The 18,506-nt window shown below is 42.0% G+C and overlaps 1 protein-coding gene across 1 annotated transcript in view; it reads left to right on the top strand.

Moving 5' to 3' along the window:
• The first annotated feature begins 15,145 nt into the window (after window positions 1–15,145).
• Window positions 15,146–18,506, top strand: part of APBB1IP (amyloid beta precursor protein binding family B member 1 interacting protein) — a 54,021-nt gene continuing 50,660 nt past the window's right edge. The window contains exon 1 of the mRNA XM_081834317.1: window positions 15,146–15,399. The gene's annotated coding sequence lies outside the window, so the exon portion shown is untranslated. The remainder of the gene's footprint in view (window positions 15,400–18,506) is intronic.

Genomic DNA, 18,506 nt, shown 5'->3' with positions numbered 1-18,506 from the left:
CCAGTAGGTGTTCCCTTTTGTATTTTGTTCCCTATTATGCAGATTCAGTACCAACAGGGCATGCGCGGAGACAGATGTGTGCATCTTGTTTGTTTTAATTTTTAAGCTCACTGTGCAGGTAGTGTTCAAAAGGGCACAGTCAGCCAATTATAAATCCTCAGCACACTTTTCAGTGTGGGTTACCTGTGCAGTTCTGCAAATCTGAGGAATCAATAGCTAGCTAGCTATGCAGGAATCTATTTATGCTCCTGCATCAGAAATACTTACCAGCACCTCTGGAAATGAAATGACATGAATTGCAAATTCTTAGCATACACTTCAGATTCATGTTGCTGCTCAATATCTAGTGTGATTTTTTTTTTTTAATATGATTTGCTGGTGCAGTTTTCTGGTTTTGTGCAAATCTGAGGGATCAAAAACATTTATGTGCTTGAGTGCCATAAATAGTTAGAAGTACTACATAGTTACAAGTACTAAGGAAATGAAAGCACTGAGGATATACAGTGGTACCTCTGGTTACGAACTTAATTCGTTCTGGAGGTCTGTTCTTAACCTGAAACCGTTCTTAACCTGAGGTACCACTTTAGTGCTCGATTTCTGTTCTCATCCTGAGGTAAAGTTCTTAACCCGAGGTACTACTTCCGGGTTAACGGAATCTGTAACCCAAAGTGTTTGTAACCCGAGGTATAACTGTAAATGGAATGGTGAGGAGGAGGAGGAGGAGAAAGTAACAATTGACCCACCCACACCAAAACAAATAATCTACAACCCCAAGTGAAGCAGTTTGGAGCCTGATTTTCCCCAGTTTGTAGAATTATCCCTATATAAGGTAACCCCAAATTTATAGTGGGAAAGCATTGAGATTGGTGTTTTTTGAAGGTGGGCTTCCTCCTATCTGCCCTCACAATTGGCTGTGTGGGCTGGGGCTGATGGGAGTTTTGAGTCCCAGCAATATCTGGAGGGCCACAGGTTTCACATCCTGCACTGAAAGATCAGGTGGCTTGGAAAGACCTTTACCTGAGACCCTGGTGAGATGCTACCAGTTAGAGTAGGTAAGACTGTACTAGGTTATGGTATTTGCAAAAGCATGCACAAATCTTTGCTATACTGTGATTGCTCTGTCCTCAGATATTTGCGCATTTAAATCCATGTGCCAGTGTGAAACTTAATTCCATCTTTTCAGTTTCTCTCTAGTATTTGTATATATTGGATTATTTTTTATGTTCAAATCAATTGTACAAAAAAGTAGATGGTTCAGTACATGACAGTACATGAATAAAACAAAACAGTAGAATGCTACAACATCCAGCATTCTGCCCTACTGAAGTACATAAAAGAGTACGTAATAGAAGTGTGTTGCTACCATTTATAATTTAACTGAAAACGAACTTGAAAGATTCCTAGAGATAGATAGGCAGTTTTGCAATCCCAACTCCGATTTAAATCTCTGAGAGATTTGTAGTTGATCTACTGTAGGGAGCCATCTGGTCTATATTTTATTCAGCGTTTGAATCATAACACTATACTTTTATTGGCCGTGCAGAGTTAGCTCTGCAAATGCATTGTTTTATTCTCTGTCTGTTAAATGTGAAGTTGGTGTTTCATTTTTGCTAGCAAAGTGTTATATTCGAAAGCTAGACATGTTTTAGTTCTCAGCCGTTCCCCTAAAGTGGCACAAAAGCTGCTCTGGACATCGTCAGCCTCAATTTCAACAAAAGGTTTATGTTTCAGTGATTTCTCTCACATTTTGCAGCTCACATTTGTATAAGTTATATATTTTTTTGTACTCATAGGGGTGATATTAAACGTTAGTCATACTCAGAGCCACTGAAATCTATGCACTTAAGTCATTTTAGTCTGACTCTATACCTAATGTCAGATATTTTCCTATACATTCTGCATTCCATTTGTGATACCAAAAACTAAAAAATATTTTCCCCCCAAAGTGATAAGTTTTCATTCAGGCTTCTGAAAGAAACCAATACCAATACCAATGCTGTGTCCTTGGAACATCTTACTACTACCAGTGAGGTGAGCATTACACACAGTGGGAACTCAGCCGAACTCAGTTTGGGCACCTCTTAGCTGGGCTCCATTGCCATTCTAAGAGCATGAGGGTGGGGTTCACGGTGAGTTCCAACACTTCTTTTTCTAGAAAAATAGCACTGATTACACACAAATTGCCACCAGCCGCTGATTTTCCTCAACTTTGAAATCAGATAAGGAGGAAAGGCAACACTTTTGTTAGCTAGAAAGTGCTGTCCTCTGTACAGAAATAAGTACCAATCAATTGCACTTGCTCTCTAGCGAGTGAGTTTAGGATTGCAGCCTTGATCATCTGAAGCTACTCGCTCACACATTTAGGGAGTTGGAACAACACCTCACTTGCATTGCAGTTTCAACTTCAAAGGAAATGTCTTTCTGTTTAAAATGGCCCTAGCTCAAATACCAGTAAAGAACAAAAGGAGTCTCTTGCTTTAGAGATGAGTTGGAGCCATTCCAGTATTGGCGTTTTGTTTGGAATAAGCTGGTTGATACCAGCATACTCACATGCAAAGCCAGAATCGTAGAAGTGCCCACCTATGATCAACTATTTCTTAGTTGGCTTGCCACTAAAACCCAGATATCCTACTCCTGGATGAAATGCACTATTCTCTTTATATTTTTCCTCCAATCTAGATTTTCTTTCTCATCTTGCTTCCATATGCTTGTGCAAAATGACTTTCATATACGCAACGTAATTATTTTTGAACTTGGTTCCAATCATTTGGGCGTGTATTGACTCCATATGAATAGCAAAGTCTGGGCTGAAATCCCAGTTTCCCTAGAGGAATGTCACATTTAAGAACTGAATATAGGCTCAAGATAACCTAGGCAAAAAAGAAAAGGAAAAGAAGAGCACCAACTCAGAACCAACAATTATTATTAGTATTAGGACAGTTCTCATTGTGCAAATATGTGTGTATGATTAATCATAGATCATATCTGCACAAACTGGGATGTATACTAGTGTACAGGAGTTTGAATGGTAGAGTTGGATTGTTTTTTGTCTCCATGGAGGAAGGCTGGTTGGAGAGAGGCTGAATAATCAAAGTGGTAGGCATTAATCAGCTTCTGTCCAAACATCCTTCCTCCACTCCAAATCACAGCCTGATGGGGTTGGTCTTCGCATGTAAACAGCACAGAGCAGCATGGGGAGGATGATTTATAGCTGAAAAATAAATCATCCACTGCAAGCTGATCTTTCATTGATGGTGGAAAAGATACAGGGACCCTATATCTTCCTTCTCTCTTTCCTCAGGGGATGAGAAACGATCACTCAAAGAGGCTTCAGAAGCCATCATACACACACACTGGGGGAAATCTGGATCTCAGTGGCAGAACACATGTTTTGTTCCAGGTTCAATCCCCAATAACTACAAGCAGGTCTGAGATAGACCCCTGTCTGAAATCCTGTTGGCAGTCAGTGTAGAGTCAGTGTAGAGGGTTTCCCAAACATGGGTCTCCAGCTGTTTTTGGACTACAACTCCCATCACCCCTAGCTAGCAGGACCAGTGGTCAGGGAAGATGGGTACTGTATTCCAAAAACAGCTGGAGACCCAAGTCTGGTCTACCAAATGGTCTACACTGTAGGCAATGCTGAGGGCTTGCCCGGTGTCTAGAATGCATGGGGGGGGGGCTGAGTGGTTTCCTGCTTCTCCCATGCTTTCTAGCCATGGGTCTGAGAGGTTTTGCCTCTACCCCACTGCTTTCCCTTGGGGAAACCTGCTCTTTAGTGTCAAATCAGAAGAAACAGCAATCCATGGGAAACTCGCTTGCTGTTTGTTCCAGTTCAGTGCTAAATCACAGGTTTCCACAGCAGAAAGCAGCGGGGCAAACAGAGGTGTGGCTGAGTCCTGAGCAAGGTAGATCAATGTCTAGTTCCTTACGAAGCAGTGTCTTATGTTCCTGGTACATAATTGTTATGCTGTCTTAATGGCCTTCGCTTTATTGTACATGGTAATTGTTATGTATTCAGTGGTCTGTGTTTGCCTGAGCTTGAGTCTGGACTAAGGATTCTGAGCCCCTGTTTTTCTGATTGAATACATGATATCCAGTCACAGAACATTTCAGGATTTGGGCCTCTGCCATTGGCCCTTAAACTCTGAGTCATGATTCTTAGGCAGCCAATCACGTTTGGAGTGGGAGTGGCCCAGGCTTTCAGAAATGTAAATAAGCAGTGGCTTTGCCCCTGTTGTCCAGCTCTGTTAGTTCAATAAAGGTTCTTGCTGTTATCACTGTGTCTTTCCTCGTGGAACCCACCTACACTTCAGTAATTATGGATATTTAAATGTTTCAGTGAAGCTGTTTTATTTTAACAATGCGTGGATATGTATTTATAATCGGTTTGACACTTGTAAACTGCTTGGAAGCCATTTTGGCAAGTAAATTGTATATAAATTAATTAATAATGGACACATGCTATGTAACCCATTGCTGCCTTAAAAATCAACTAGCTTGTTATTTTTCTCAGTTTAGATAGAAGCTGGTTAGTGGTGGGAATGCAATAAAAGCACGAGATGTCATAACAGCAACAACAGGAAAGACACAAGATAGATATGGATTGTGGCTGGTGTCGTGCATATATCACTTCCCACACCAGCGGTGGGTGCACACTAGATGCAGAGTGAAGGAGAGGGTGTACACAGCCACGTACACTTATACAGTGGTACCTCTGGTTACGTACTTAATTCATTCTGGAGGCCTGTTCTTAACCTGAAACTGTTCTTAACCTGAAGCACCACTTTAGCTAATAGGGCCTCCTGCTGCCGCTGCACCGCCAGAGCATGATTTCTGTTCTCATCCTGAAGCAAAGTTCTTAACCTGAAGCAATATTTATGGGTTAGCAGAGTCTGTAACCTGAAGCGTATGTAACGTGAGGTACCACTGTATAACACAAGGTGAAAAGTCAACAGTGAGAGGATGATTTTTAGAAGAAAATGGTGCAGCAGCCTCTTTCCATCAGACCCCTTTCAACCCCAACTCAGAGCCTGCTAATACTGATTTGGGCTTTGCATCTTTGATTTTGCGTCTTGTTTACAACTTACTCCTCCTCCTTACTCTTCTCTCTCTCTCGGACCTCAAGATGAGTATCCTGTGAGAGAACAAAGGCACAAGCATGGCTGCCTTGTGCTTCTCTAGTCTAGTTAAACTAGAACTAGAAACTTTTCTACAATTTCTATAATGCAATAAACAACCTTATTATTCCCATACCTACAACCATCTCTGTGTTTGTGGATGCAACAGGTAAAGCCTACTCTCTAAACAAGATTCACTAGCCAAATATTGCTTACTCTGCATAAAAAAGGGTTTCAATAGGTAATTGACCCAGTTATCCCAATATTAGCCATGCTGTGCTGTGGGACAGAGCACTAAGGGTTGCCAAAGGTCAGCATTTGTCACACTTTTTACTACCTATCCATGAGACTCATGTTTCTTTCCCTGAAGCTTTGGGATAACCAGCCTCATATAACCAGCATGCTTAAATCTAATCAACAAATTAAGGGGTTGATACCAGAAACTGTTGGAAGAAATAGGTGAGCAAGACTATTGTTCACCCCACTAGTCTATTTGAGAAGCTCAGTGTGTGAAGAGGTTTAAGCTGTTTTCTCCAGCTCAGCTTCATGGCTCTTACCAGCCACATTTGAGTTCCTATACCAATAATCTAGGAACTTTTATGGTTTACGACACGAGTGGCGCTGTGGGTTAAACCACAGAGCCTAGGACTTGCCGATCAGAAGGTCGGCGGTTCGAATCCCCGCGACGGGGTGAGCTCCCGTTGCTCAGTCCCTGCTCCTGCCAACCTAGCAGTTCGAAAGCACGTCAAAGTGCAAGTAGATAAACGCTCCGGTGTTTCCGTGCGCTGCTCTGGTTTGCCAGAAGCAGCTTAGTCATGCTGGCCACATGACCCGGAAGCTGTACACTAGCTCTCTCGGCCAGTAAAGTGAGATGAGCGCTACAACCCCAGAGTCGGTCACGACTGGACCTAATGGTCAGGGGTCCCTTTACCTTTACCATTTAACTAAGCTAAGTTTCACTGCCTGTGCAACTTTTCTGACTTATGTAGGGGAAAGCACATGACCCAGACCTTTGAAGAGTTTTTAACTAAAGCCATTTTTAATGTACCAAATATGTGGCCTTTTCCTATGCTGGGGGAAGGGGAAAACTTTGAAAGGAACTTGGAAGGGTGTATATTAAAGGTCTAACAGTCTATATTTCCATGCTTTACTTTACTGCATATTTTGTGATTTTAAATCTCTGCTGGGGTTCTCTTTTTTTTTTATAATAATTTTTATTGATTTTACAACATAAAGAAAAAACAAAACAAACATAATGCGACTTCCCCAAACCTCCCCTTCACTGCATCCAAATTTCAAAATTTTTAGCAATTCTTCATCCCATTTTTATATTTAATTCTCTTTAAAAAGAGTTTCTGCTTTATAAATTTCGATTTCTAGCTGTAATTCTTAGTGTCCAATCCCCTGACATCTTAACATTCCGAAATTTTACAACAATTTTTAAGATAGATTTTAAATTTTTTCCAGTCCTCCTCCACTGTCTCTTTCTTCTGGTCACGGATTCTGCCGGTCATCTCTGCCAGTCCCATAAATTCAGTCACCTTGGTCTGCCATTCTTCCAGAGTAGGTAATTCTTTAGTCTTCCAATACTTCGCCAAAAGGATTCTTGCTGCTGTTGTTGCGTACATAAAAAAGGTCCTATCTTTCTTTGGTACCAATTGGCCGACCATGCCCAAGAGAAAAGCCTCCGGTTTCTTTACAAATGTCCACTTAAGGATTTTCTTAATTTCATTATAGATCATTTCCCAGTAGGCCTTAATCTTTGGGCAGGTCCACCAAAGGTGATAAAAAGTTCCTTCACATTCATTACACTTCCAACAGTTGTTATTGGGCAAATGATATATCTTTGCAAGCTTGACTGGGGTCATGTACCACCTATAGATCATTTTCATTATGTTCTCTTTCAGGGCACTACATGCCGTAAATTTAATACCTGTGGTCCATAACTGCTCCCAGTCAGCAAACATAATATCATGACCAATATCTTGTGCCCACTTAATCATGGCTGATTTAACCGTTTCATCTTGTGTGTTCCATTTTAGCAGCAGATTATACATTCTAGACAAATTCTTAGTATTGGGTTCTAGCAATTCTGTTTCTAACTTTGACCTCTCCTTCTGAAATCCTAGTTTTCTGTCCTGCTTAAAAGTTTCATTAATCTGGTAATAATGTAACCAGTCTCGGACTTTAGGTTTCAATTTCTCAAAACTCTGTAGTTTCAACTTTTCACCATCATATTCTATAATTTCACAATATTTTGGCCAGTCTGTATCCATGTTCAATCTTTTTACCGCCTTAGCTTCCATTGGTGACAACCACCTGGGGGTTTTACTTTCAAACAAATCTTTATATCGATTCCATACATTATACAATGCTTTCCTAATAATATGATTTTTAAAATTTCTGTGTACCTTTACCTTGTCATACCATAAATATGCATGCCAACCAAAACTATTATCATAACCTTCCAAGTCCAGAATATCTGTATTCTCAAGAAGTAGCCATGGTTTCAGCCAGCAAAAAGCTGCTGCTTCATAATAAAGTTTTAAGTCCGGCAGGGCAAAGCCCCCTCTATCCTTTGCATCAGTCAAAATCTTGAATTTAATTCTGGGTTTTTTGCCCTGCCAGACAAATTTAGATATATCTTTCTGCCACTTCTTGAAACAGTCCATCTTATCTAAAATTTGCAATGTCTGGAACAAAAACAACAATCTCGGCAATACATTCATCTTAATTACAGCAATTCGGCCTAACAAGGAAAGTCTCAATCTTGACCATATATCGAAATCTTTCTTCACTTCAGCCCAGCATTTCTCATAATTATCTTTAAATAGATTCACATTCTTAGATGTTAAGTTCACCCCCAGATATTTTACCTTTTTAGTAATTTCCAAACCCGTTTCTCTTTGAAAACTATCTTTTTCCCCCACCGTGAGATTTTTTTCCAACACCTTTGTCTTGTGTTTATTCAATTTAAAACCTGCTACCTGACCAAATATTTCAATAAGTTCCAAAACTCTTTTTGTGCTAGTTTCTGGCTGTTGTAGTGTCAAAACTAGGTCGTCTGCAAATGCTCTTAGCTTATAATGTTTAGTTCCGACCTGTATACCTTTAACCAGCTGGTCTCTTCTAATCATGTTAAGGAAAACCTCCAGTACCGATATAAACAATAGAGGGGAAATTGGGCATCCCTGTCGTGTCCCTTTCTCTATTGGAATTTCATCCATAACCATACCATTTACAATAAGTTTGGCCTTTTGCTCAGAATAAATTGCACTTATACCATTTTCAAAGTTCTTGCCTACCCCCATTCCTTGGAGATTCCTCTTCATAAAACTCTGCTGGGGTTCTCTCACCAAAAAGTACTTGCCCCAAACCTGGATCTTGGCATCTCCTTTCTCTCTATATTTTTGTACCAACAGAAACTCAAGTAACAAGCTATCCCCCCGCCCCACTTCTAAATTTCAATATAGTTTTCAGTAACTTCATGATCTAGACAGTGCTTTCTGTATACAGTATACAATTCCTATTACAAAAGTCAACATTCCTCGTTTTTAATCCTCCCCTTTCATCTTATTCTTTAATATTTATTTCTACAGAGCCATTTTACAATGTAATGTAACTAAGACCTCATTAGAGTGAGACAACAGAATGGTACTTTCTAGTCAGCAAATTTATTGCTTCTTGATGAATGAGGTTTTTTCAACAGAACCATTGTTCTGCACAGTTTCAAAATGTCTAGGATATATATTTCCTACTTCTCTCCCCCCCCCCCTTTATTCATTACGGTATACTAATGGTTTTACGACTTGCAAAATGATATGTCACAATATCTCTTGAGGCTGCCTGTCACCTTTTTTGGCAGCTGTTTGTGCTGGGATGGGGAACTAAGAAAAATCAGTGAAGCAGTGACTCCATGTGGTGGTATACCTGCTTTGCAAAATAATAATAAAAAAGGCACCTAATCACAAACCACTTGAGGGCAAATTCACACAGCCTTTAGTACATGCCAATTTGAAATATGCATGCATGTTGCACAGCGCATTAGACTATTTATCATGAGCAGGTAGCCACCATTCCTTCTGAATGAGGACCCCTTCAGATCTACTGCACAACTGATACTATGACACCCATATACAAGCATGTGGAGAGGTAATGTCATAGAATAGTAGAGAGATGGATAGCTTGGTGTGAGAGCCAATGTAAGTCAGCCTTCCTAATGTCTGCCCAGGATGGAAATAAAGATGTCAGTGGTACTTGACTCCCAGTAAGTTAGCAACAATTTATAAAAGTAAAGTTAAAAGGGACCCCTGACCATTAGGTCCAGTCACGGCCGACTTTGGGGTTGCAGCGCTCATCTCGCTTTATTGTCCGATGGAGCCAGCGTACAGCTTCCGGGTCATGTGGTCAGCATGACTAAGCCGCTTCTGGCGAACCAGAGCAGCGCACGGAAACGCCATTTACCTTCCTGCTGGAGTGGTACCTATTTATCTACTTGCACTTTGACGTGCTTTCGAACTGCTAGGTTGGCAGGAGCAGGGACTGAGCAACGGGAGCTCACCCCGTCACGGGGATTCGAACTGCCGACCTTCTGATCAGCAAGTCCTAGGCTCTGTGGTTTAACCCACAGTGCCACCCGCGTCCCTTCCAAAAATTTATAAGACAAGTACAAATACCTGCTGGAAATGTAAAGAGAAAGAAGGTATCTTTTATCATATGTGGTGGTCATGTAAGGTAATGAAAGCTTTCTGGGAAATGATATACCGGTATAATGAATTGGTGGGGGGAATGTTTAAAATAATTTTCGTTAAAAAAAAAACAACCAGAAGTTTTTCTATTAGGAATTGCAGGTACCGACATCCTAAAGGAGCAGGAAAGACTTTTTATGTACGCGACAACAGCCTCACGGATGCTACTAGCCCAAAGATGGAAAGAAGGCAAAGTCCCCACGAGAGAGGAATGGCAAACTAAGCTGTTGGACTATGCCGAAATGGCAAAACTGACCAGAAAGCTCAGGAACCAAGAAGACAATAACTTTAAGAAAGAATGAGGAAAATTTATGATTTATTTAGGAGACCACTGTAAGCAGATGAAAACATTATCAGGATTTTAACATCACTTGTAATGTAACAAATACAATGGATAGCATGGAAAGACATAAAATATGGATTAGGTAATAATATGTAGCTGAAAATGCTAACAATGGGACCCATGGAGGGGATGGTGGGAAGTCAAGGGATTCAGAGAAAACTCTACATATGGTTATATATTTGGTAATGTGATAAATTTTTATATGTAAAATCAAATAAAAAATATTTTTTAAAAAGATGGAGACAGGTTTCTGCAACACACAATGTGAATTCATGAATGTTATACAACAGGATTTTAATTGTTAGATAAAGATTTTGTTGAGTGGTTTTATTGCACTGAACCTTTTGGAATCTTGTCTATAAAGCTTTGAGATCAAGATTCCCTGTTTCTGTGCTAATCCCGTCAAGGGGTGACATTTTTTTTTTTATCTCAAACCCTGTAACTTTGACACATGCAACATGTATTTTAGATGGCTGTGGTGACAGACTAGGGCAGGGAGTGGGGGATGGTAAGGCAGTAAGGACAAAAGAAAAATGAAAAGGGGTAGCAGTTAGCAGCCCCGGGTGCGTCCAAATGTTACAACACAATGCTGTGCCTATGTACCCAGATGCAAGTCCCACAGTGCTGAATGGAGTTTGCTTGGCAGATTGCAGCCAGGTTAAATCTAGCTTTGAACTTATTCAGTGGTTCAGATCCCAGTGCGGAATTGGCTTGATCTGGGGCTTCCAAGTCTCATTCAAATTGCATTCACTGGATAATACTTAGATGACCTATGTAAATTCATGTAAATGTGATTGCATCCAAAATGTTTCATATTAACTTCTTTTAAATGACTGTCAGACAATTTAAAAAAAACAAAAACCATGCACCAGGTAAAGTGATATCCTTTATTGGACCAAAACATCATAAAGAAAAATACCTTTCCCCCCTTTGTCATTCTGTGCTCTGTGAGAGATTCCGCTTCTTTGGTTGCTAATGAAAAAATCTGCAAGAATTTAAAGGCTTCCACTGCAAGGAGACATGCTCCATAATCTGATGGGCTCTCAAGGACCCTCTGTAAACAGTTTACATTTATCTTTGCTCTAAGCTGTGTGGTATTTATGGTTGGGGCTTTATTGTTTTAGTGTGGTTTCCATCCTAGCATGAGACTCCAGGACATTATTTTGGTCACGCTAAAAACAGATTAGAATTTCAGTGATTGACTTTAAGCAATCAAAAGCTTTTTCTTTATATAATTTATATGCAGGCTAGAAAGTCCTGGCAATAATTGCATATCAATCACTGCAAATACTCCAGATGCTTTTGGGAATGAGCCAAAAAGCAGTTATTCTCCTTCTCTTCTAGATATATTTTTCTAATCAGATAGTTCAGCTGGGAGATTGTTTGGTTTGGCCTCTGGAAAGAGAAATAATAGTAAACTGGCAAGGGGACTATTTTTCTAAAAGAGGGCAATAAAGCATTTTGAATAAGTTTGTCCCAGTAGTATATCTCTCAGCTTTACTTCCCCATGTGCCTTTTTTATAACACCCCAGAAGATGTATTAACATTTATTTGTTTGTTCAATCCAATTAATCCGAGTTAAGTAATTTGCTAACATCCATTGTGACTTTGTTCCACTTTTGCAGGTGGTGTTCCTTTATTGGTGCTTTCCATTTGCATCACAGTTTGAAAGCAGGCTGTATACAAAACACCCATTTTCCCTGCATCCATTGTGCTCCTACCTCTAGGCACAAATCACATCTCTCCTGTGAAATACTGCCTTGTGATGCATCTTCCCTCAGACCAACTTTGATCTGATTTGAAAAAATAAGTCATCTGATGCTACTGTTGTTGTTGTTGTTTTTAAAAATATGTTTGTATTGAAATATTTTCATTAATAGTAAGGGTACATACAACGTCTCTGATTTCAATTCCAAGACTCCTTTCTACAGGTCGGTTACATTTGGTGTGAGACATTGATGTCAAAAACAAACAAATAAAGAACCTATCCTCATGACGTTGAAGCAAAATCTCTGCACATACACTAAGCAAAAGAATGAAATATCGTTACCCCATCGTTACCTAGCCATTTTTTCTCTCCCCAATTTTCTCCCCCCTAACCTCATATGATGATATTGTTTCCCGCCACTCCAAGCTCTGAGCGGTGCAAATATTCCAGGGGTTCCAGTTGCTTACCCGGAATGAGGTACAGCAGAGACTGTAGTGTCCTTATGATAAATGGTTTATTTACACAGCGTCCTCCTATGATGGAGGAGTTCACAGCATTAACACCCCAAGATGATCTAGCTTCTCCCATAGCTACAACCTTGGATTCAAGTAGAAATCAGCCATGGCTCTGACTCCCTGGTTTCCCAGCCTACTTCTTGCTTCCGGCTTCCAGCTCATATAAGTCAACCCTCCACTCTGGCCTTTGTTGAGGGTGAGTTGATATTTTGAGTTGATATTGTGTGTCTAGGCATGCTTACTCTGGTGTCTGCTGTGCTATCCTTACCCTTGCTGCATAATTCCTTTGAACTGGGCTGTTCAAAAATGGACCTTCAGCATGTAGCAATCTGTGCAAATAGACACACTTGCATTGTTTGAGCAGCTGGAAACAAAATGGCTAGGTTGTGCTAGGGGAGTGGGGAGCAAGCGAAAGTAGGAGTGCAATCATAGGGACCACTCATTGAAACATCATCACACATATGATTACACACAAACACACACACCAGAAAATGTGCCATTGAGCTTCCACAGCTGCAGTGACTGAATGTATAACAAGTTATTTTTAGTTAATGGATTTTCCATGGTAAGAGGAAATCTGGATTAAGTGTACAGTAACAAAAAGTATCTGAGGGCCGCGGGTGGTGCTGTAGGTTAAACCACAGAGCCTAGGACTTGCCAATCAGAAGGTTGGCGGTTCGAATCCCCGCGATGGGGTGAGCTCCCGTTGCTCAATCCCTGCTCCTGCCAACCTAGCAGTTCGAAAGCACGTCAAAGTGCAAGTAGATAAATAAGTACCGCTCTGGTGGGAAGGTAAACGGTGTTTCCGTGCACTGCTCTGGTTCTCCAGAAGCGGCTTAGTCATGCTGGCCACATGACCCAGAAGCTGTACGCCAGCTCCCTCGGCCAATAAAGTGAGATGAGCACCGCAACCCCAGAGTCAGCCACGACTGGACCTAATTACCCTTTACCTTTTTAACAAAAAGTATAGGTACAACATCATGTGGACAGTGTGAAATATTTGGGTGCATGAGCAGTACCAATTCCACAATAAACCTCTGTCTGGAAGCACCTTAGGAAGTGATCAAAGATACCTTGATTTCCAGAGGCAAGCCCCCCGAAAATTTCTGTGCTAAGGTTGGATGAATGAAAGCCAGTTGGCAGAGTTTAATTTGAGCCATGTGATGTTAAGAGGAAGTTCCTTTGAATATGCTTAGGGTCTATTTCCCCTTCCCACTGTGTAACTGCAACTCATTGTTTTCATCTGGAATTTTTTCAATACTTCCATGTTAGAAAACACAATTTCTAGGCAAGCTTAAGCTCAGCCCAGCACTTCTCTTTTTATAAATCTGCTATTGCCTTCTTCACTGGATTAAAAAGCAGAGCTGAATGTAAAAGGAAACTTATCTGTGCAGAGGGTGGCATTACATTTAAAGTGGGCCACTACCAGCCCATGCTTGTGTTCACAAATAATCCATGGCCGGGGTCACCTCACAGTTGCAACCTAATACTCTACATGTGTAAGAAACAACACCCACTTTGAAATTTAAGAGTTTGTAAGTTCCCCACATCCACATGCATGGGGAATCCCCTTTAGAGAACAAAAAATTCCTCCAGATTTATGTTAATGTTACTGGAACACATCTGAGATATTAAAAATACTAAAGAAGAAAAAAAAATTGAGGTAGTTTTCCCCATAGGTCAAACACTGTTTATCCTTCTGGCAGACAGAGGTGTGTGCATGACTGTATATGATACAACTCCCATGATCCCTAGCTAGCAGGACCAGGGGTTCAGGATGATGGGAATTTTAGTCCCAAAACATCTGGAGGGCTGAGGTTGAAGAAGCCTGTGATAGAGGGAGAGATGTGGAGATGGAAGACTAGAGACACATGATGCATTGCGAGTGGAAAGTAACATTCCCTACAGCATTTTGCGGATGGAAATTGGGTATTTGCATCACTTATTCTAACAGAGCAGGTGATGCAATAATAACTAGCTCCCCTGCCCGCACATCACCCCACCTCTACTGTATACTGTATATGGTTGCTGGTTCTTCTCCCTCAAATACAGATTGTAAATTGACTGGTTGCCTTCTAAAAATTAACGGAATGTTTAGTCTCGCAGTGGAGCTGGCTGTAGTGTTAATAAGAGTTGCAACTTGAATGAACTTACATCAATGTGTACTGGAATATACATCTATATTCCCACTCAGATGTTTAATTTTTTTTGGGGGGGGGGTCCAGGATAGAAGTTAAACCTAAATACTGGGTTTATGCTAAAAATGGGTTGTGTGAATAGATCCTGTGCAAACATCTCAAAGCAGCTAAAATGATGCTTAAGACATCTTCCAGGCACGCACCCACTATGCTTGCCTCTTTCAGCAATCCATTCATGAGGAGGGCAGGTAGAATTCAAACAAAACAGGGAGAGAGAAAACAAAATTGGGCCACAAGTTACAAGCAGCCAGGCATGGAGTTATTTGGGCGAAGGTTACTTTTCACCCAGGAGGAATGTATGGTGCGTCCCCCTCACAATCCACATGCACCCGTGAGCCCTTTTGAGTGTCTGACATCCAGGAAGCGAGCAAGAACACGGTTGAGTCTTAACAGTACAGTAGTGGGTTTTGTTTTTAAGGGTGACTGCTGCTTGCTTCCTGAGAAGGTTCCTCCCTCCCTTCTTCTTTAAATTTAGAGAAGGCTCCCTTCCCCTCCTTTCGTTTCACGAGTCGTCCGGGAAATTTCCCTTCACCTCGGAGGCCAGCCCTTCCTCTCAGCCTCGTGCTTGTGAGAGGCCCAGCAGCGCCCACTGGGCCGCCCCGGAGCCACTTCCTTCGCCGGAGAGGAGCTCGCGGGGGCTGAGCAGAGGCGGGCTCGCCCCACGGGTTGCCTGCTTGCCTTGCCTTGCCTGCGTGAGTCACCTCCCTGCGCGCTTCCTTGACCCTTCTCGCCTCGCCTGGACGCCGGGCAGGCCAAGGACAGCAGCCAAGGTAAGCCTCGGGGGTCTTCCTGGGCTTCAGTGGGGCGCATAGACTGGAACTGCATTTCCCCTCCCTCCTATCGCGCAGAGTGGGTTGGGTTGGGTTTGGGGGAAGAGCCCCTTGTTAGGAGGGGGGACATAAATGTGATTAGTCGTGAGGTCAAGGGCGAAGCGGAGAAGACTTGTCCCTAAAGCAGTGGTTCCCAACCCTTTTTTGACCATGCCCCACCTAAGCACCTCTAAAATCCTGATCCCCCCCCCCCGTTTTATTGTACAGTGGTACCTCGGGTTACATACGCTTCAGGTTACAGGCGCTTCAGGTTACAGACTTCGCTAACCCAGAAATAGTCCCTCGGGTTAAGAACTTTGCTTCAGGATGAGAACAGAAATCGTGCTCCGGCAGCGCGGCAGCTGCAGGAGGCTCCATTAGCTAAAGTGGTGCTTCAGGTTAAGAACGGTTTCAGGTTAAGAACGGACCTCCAGAACGAATTAAGTACTTAACCTGAGGTACCACTGTATTTTATTTTAAATATTTTGTTGGAAGCCGCCCAGAGTGGCTCGGGAAACCCAGCCAGATGGGCAGGTTATGTATGTATGTATGTATGTATGTACAAACAAACAAATTTATTATTATTATTATTATTATTATTATTACTACTACTACTACTACTACTACTACTGTGATATGGGGACGTGGGTGGCACTGTGGTCTAAACCACAGAGCCTAAGGCTTACCGATCAGAAGGTCGGCGGTTCGAATCCCCATGATGGGGTGAGCTCCCGTTGCTCAGTCCCTGCTCCTGCCAACCTAACACTTCGAAAGCACGTCAAAGTGCAAGTACATAAATAGGTACTGCTCCGGCGGGAAGGTAAACGGCGTTTCCGTGCGCTGCTCTGGTTCGCCAGAAGCGGCTTAGTCATGTACGCCGGCTCCCTCAGCCAATAAAGCAAGATGAGCGCCACAACCCCAGAGTCGGTCACGACTGGACCAAATGGTCAGGGGTCCCTTTACCTTTACTGTGACATAATTCTTATTATTCAAAAGGTAAACTCCAATTCACGTGGAGGAAGCCTAAAAGGGCATTAACTGTTAATAACTCATTCTCGAATTGCCCCCCTTAAAAATCAAATTGCCCCCCCCCCCCCCCGTTGGAAACCATAGCCCTAAAGGCAGCTGGACCTAACAGGCAGAGAGGCTCTTTCCCTCACCAGAAAAAATGGATTTGAGTGAGGATGAGCAGGAAATTAAAAGTCAGAAAAAGTTCGTGGCTGTCTCCAACATCCTGTGGGTTTCCACCTTTCTTTTGAGGGAACAGGGGTTCATATACAACGTAATGCTCCGAGGGTGATTTTCTCTCCCTCATCCTTGGCTAGAGATGAAAACGAGCATTTTCCAGGATCATTCTAGACCGTTCACTGAACAACCATCATTTTTTTTTTTTTTTAAATGAATATATATGAAAAATACACACCAAAAGCAATGACAGTCTTTAAAAAGTCCGCTCCTTTCCCTAGGTCCACTAAAGAAAATTTATTGTAGGATAGAAATTTCTTTTTATCTGTGTCTTATAGGTACTGTGTCCAGAGAATATCAATAATATCAGTAACAGTATGCAGCTGCTATTTTCTTTTATGGCATTGTGTGGTCGGGTGGATTTTCATTGATTTGGAAGGGACTTATTCGGCATTGCAGGTCACCTTTTGAGGCTTGACACAGGCTGTATAACATATTTTAAACAAAGAGATTTCTGGACGTGTCTTGAGTGTTTTTCCTCAAGTGTACAGGGACAGTTTTTCTTTACCCCTCCTCCCCCCCCCCCGCCTCCTGCAAACTCTGATAATTAGCTTTCAGTCAGCATCGCTAAGCGTCTCTGATTTTAAAAACTGAGTTCTGCTTAAGAATCTAATTTGAAAGTTGTTTGGGTATATAGGTGGAGAAGGGTTGAAAAGGGGGCTCAGTTTCCTCATAACAACGTCTCTTCTGAGGCTGGTTTGTAAAGATTTTTATGTGCTTGTTTCTCTACCCCCATCTCAGCATTCTCAGTTCTCTACAGTGGTTTTGCCAGCTCTGCAAAACTTCCTGCCACAGAAATTTGCAATCGCTGGTAGAGGCCGGAATAGCAAACCTTCTTGCAACACGGGGGGGAAGAACCACAGTGTTGACTTACCACACCGAAAGTTTTTTTTTAAAAAAAAAGCTGTGTAAAAAAGAACAAGCAGAGTTTTCTTATTATAAAGTGTTATAAGAAAAATACTGCTCCTTTTCCCTTATGGGGTATCGAAGAGCCCATATAGAGTCCCTATCGGAAGGAGAAAATAACAGAGGCCATCCAGAGACTCTTGAGAAGCAAGGCAGCTAGTAACCCTGATCTTTATTAACTGTTGCAACAGGGTGCTCACAACCACACATAGGAGGCAGGAGGGACCCAGAACAATGGTGTGCAAGTCCTTATATAGACTTTTGAAATTGCCCACCTTGTAGCTCAAGACCACCCCCCAAAACATACCGGCATCACAGAAGGAGGCGGGCTACAGCAGAAATACATCACAGGGGGCGGTCTACAACAGAAATCCTGTCTGGCAAGATACTGATAAGTGGAACCTCAAGTTGCGAATTTGATCCATGCGGGAGGCACATTTGGAACCCGCAGCATTCACAACCTGCTGCGTTTGTGCACGCGCGGGTCGCAATTCAACTCTTATGCTCAAAGCGCGATTTGGTGCTTCTGCGCATGCGTGAGCCCTGAAACCAGGAAGTAACCCGTTTTGGTATTTCTGGTTTTGGTGCGGTGCGCAACCCGAAATCGCATAACCTGAAGTGTCTGTAACCTGAGGTACCACTGTAATGGTCACTTGATTGCTTTACTTGGGCAGCCTGGCCATTCCTTTTGAGATGCTAAATACTTAGTTCCTAAATCCAGGTCACAGACTCACCCTATTCATGCACAAATACACCCTTAAGACAGGATTTGTGAGCAAAGAGACAATGGGGAGGCTTTTCCCGTTTCCTTCCTCACTGCAGGTAATATTTGAGGTCACTGGAAGAGTCAAAATGGCTACAGGATTGCTCTCCTGTACTATTTCAGACATGTGGTTTATATACTTATTTATGTATTT

Source organism: Podarcis erhardii (assembly GCF_964252035.2).
Source record: "Podarcis erhardii genome assembly, chromosome: 12".
NCBI classification, from domain to species: domain Eukaryota; kingdom Metazoa; phylum Chordata; class Lepidosauria; order Squamata; family Lacertidae; genus Podarcis; species Podarcis erhardii.
This window is presented reverse-complemented; position numbering and strand designations above follow the sequence as displayed.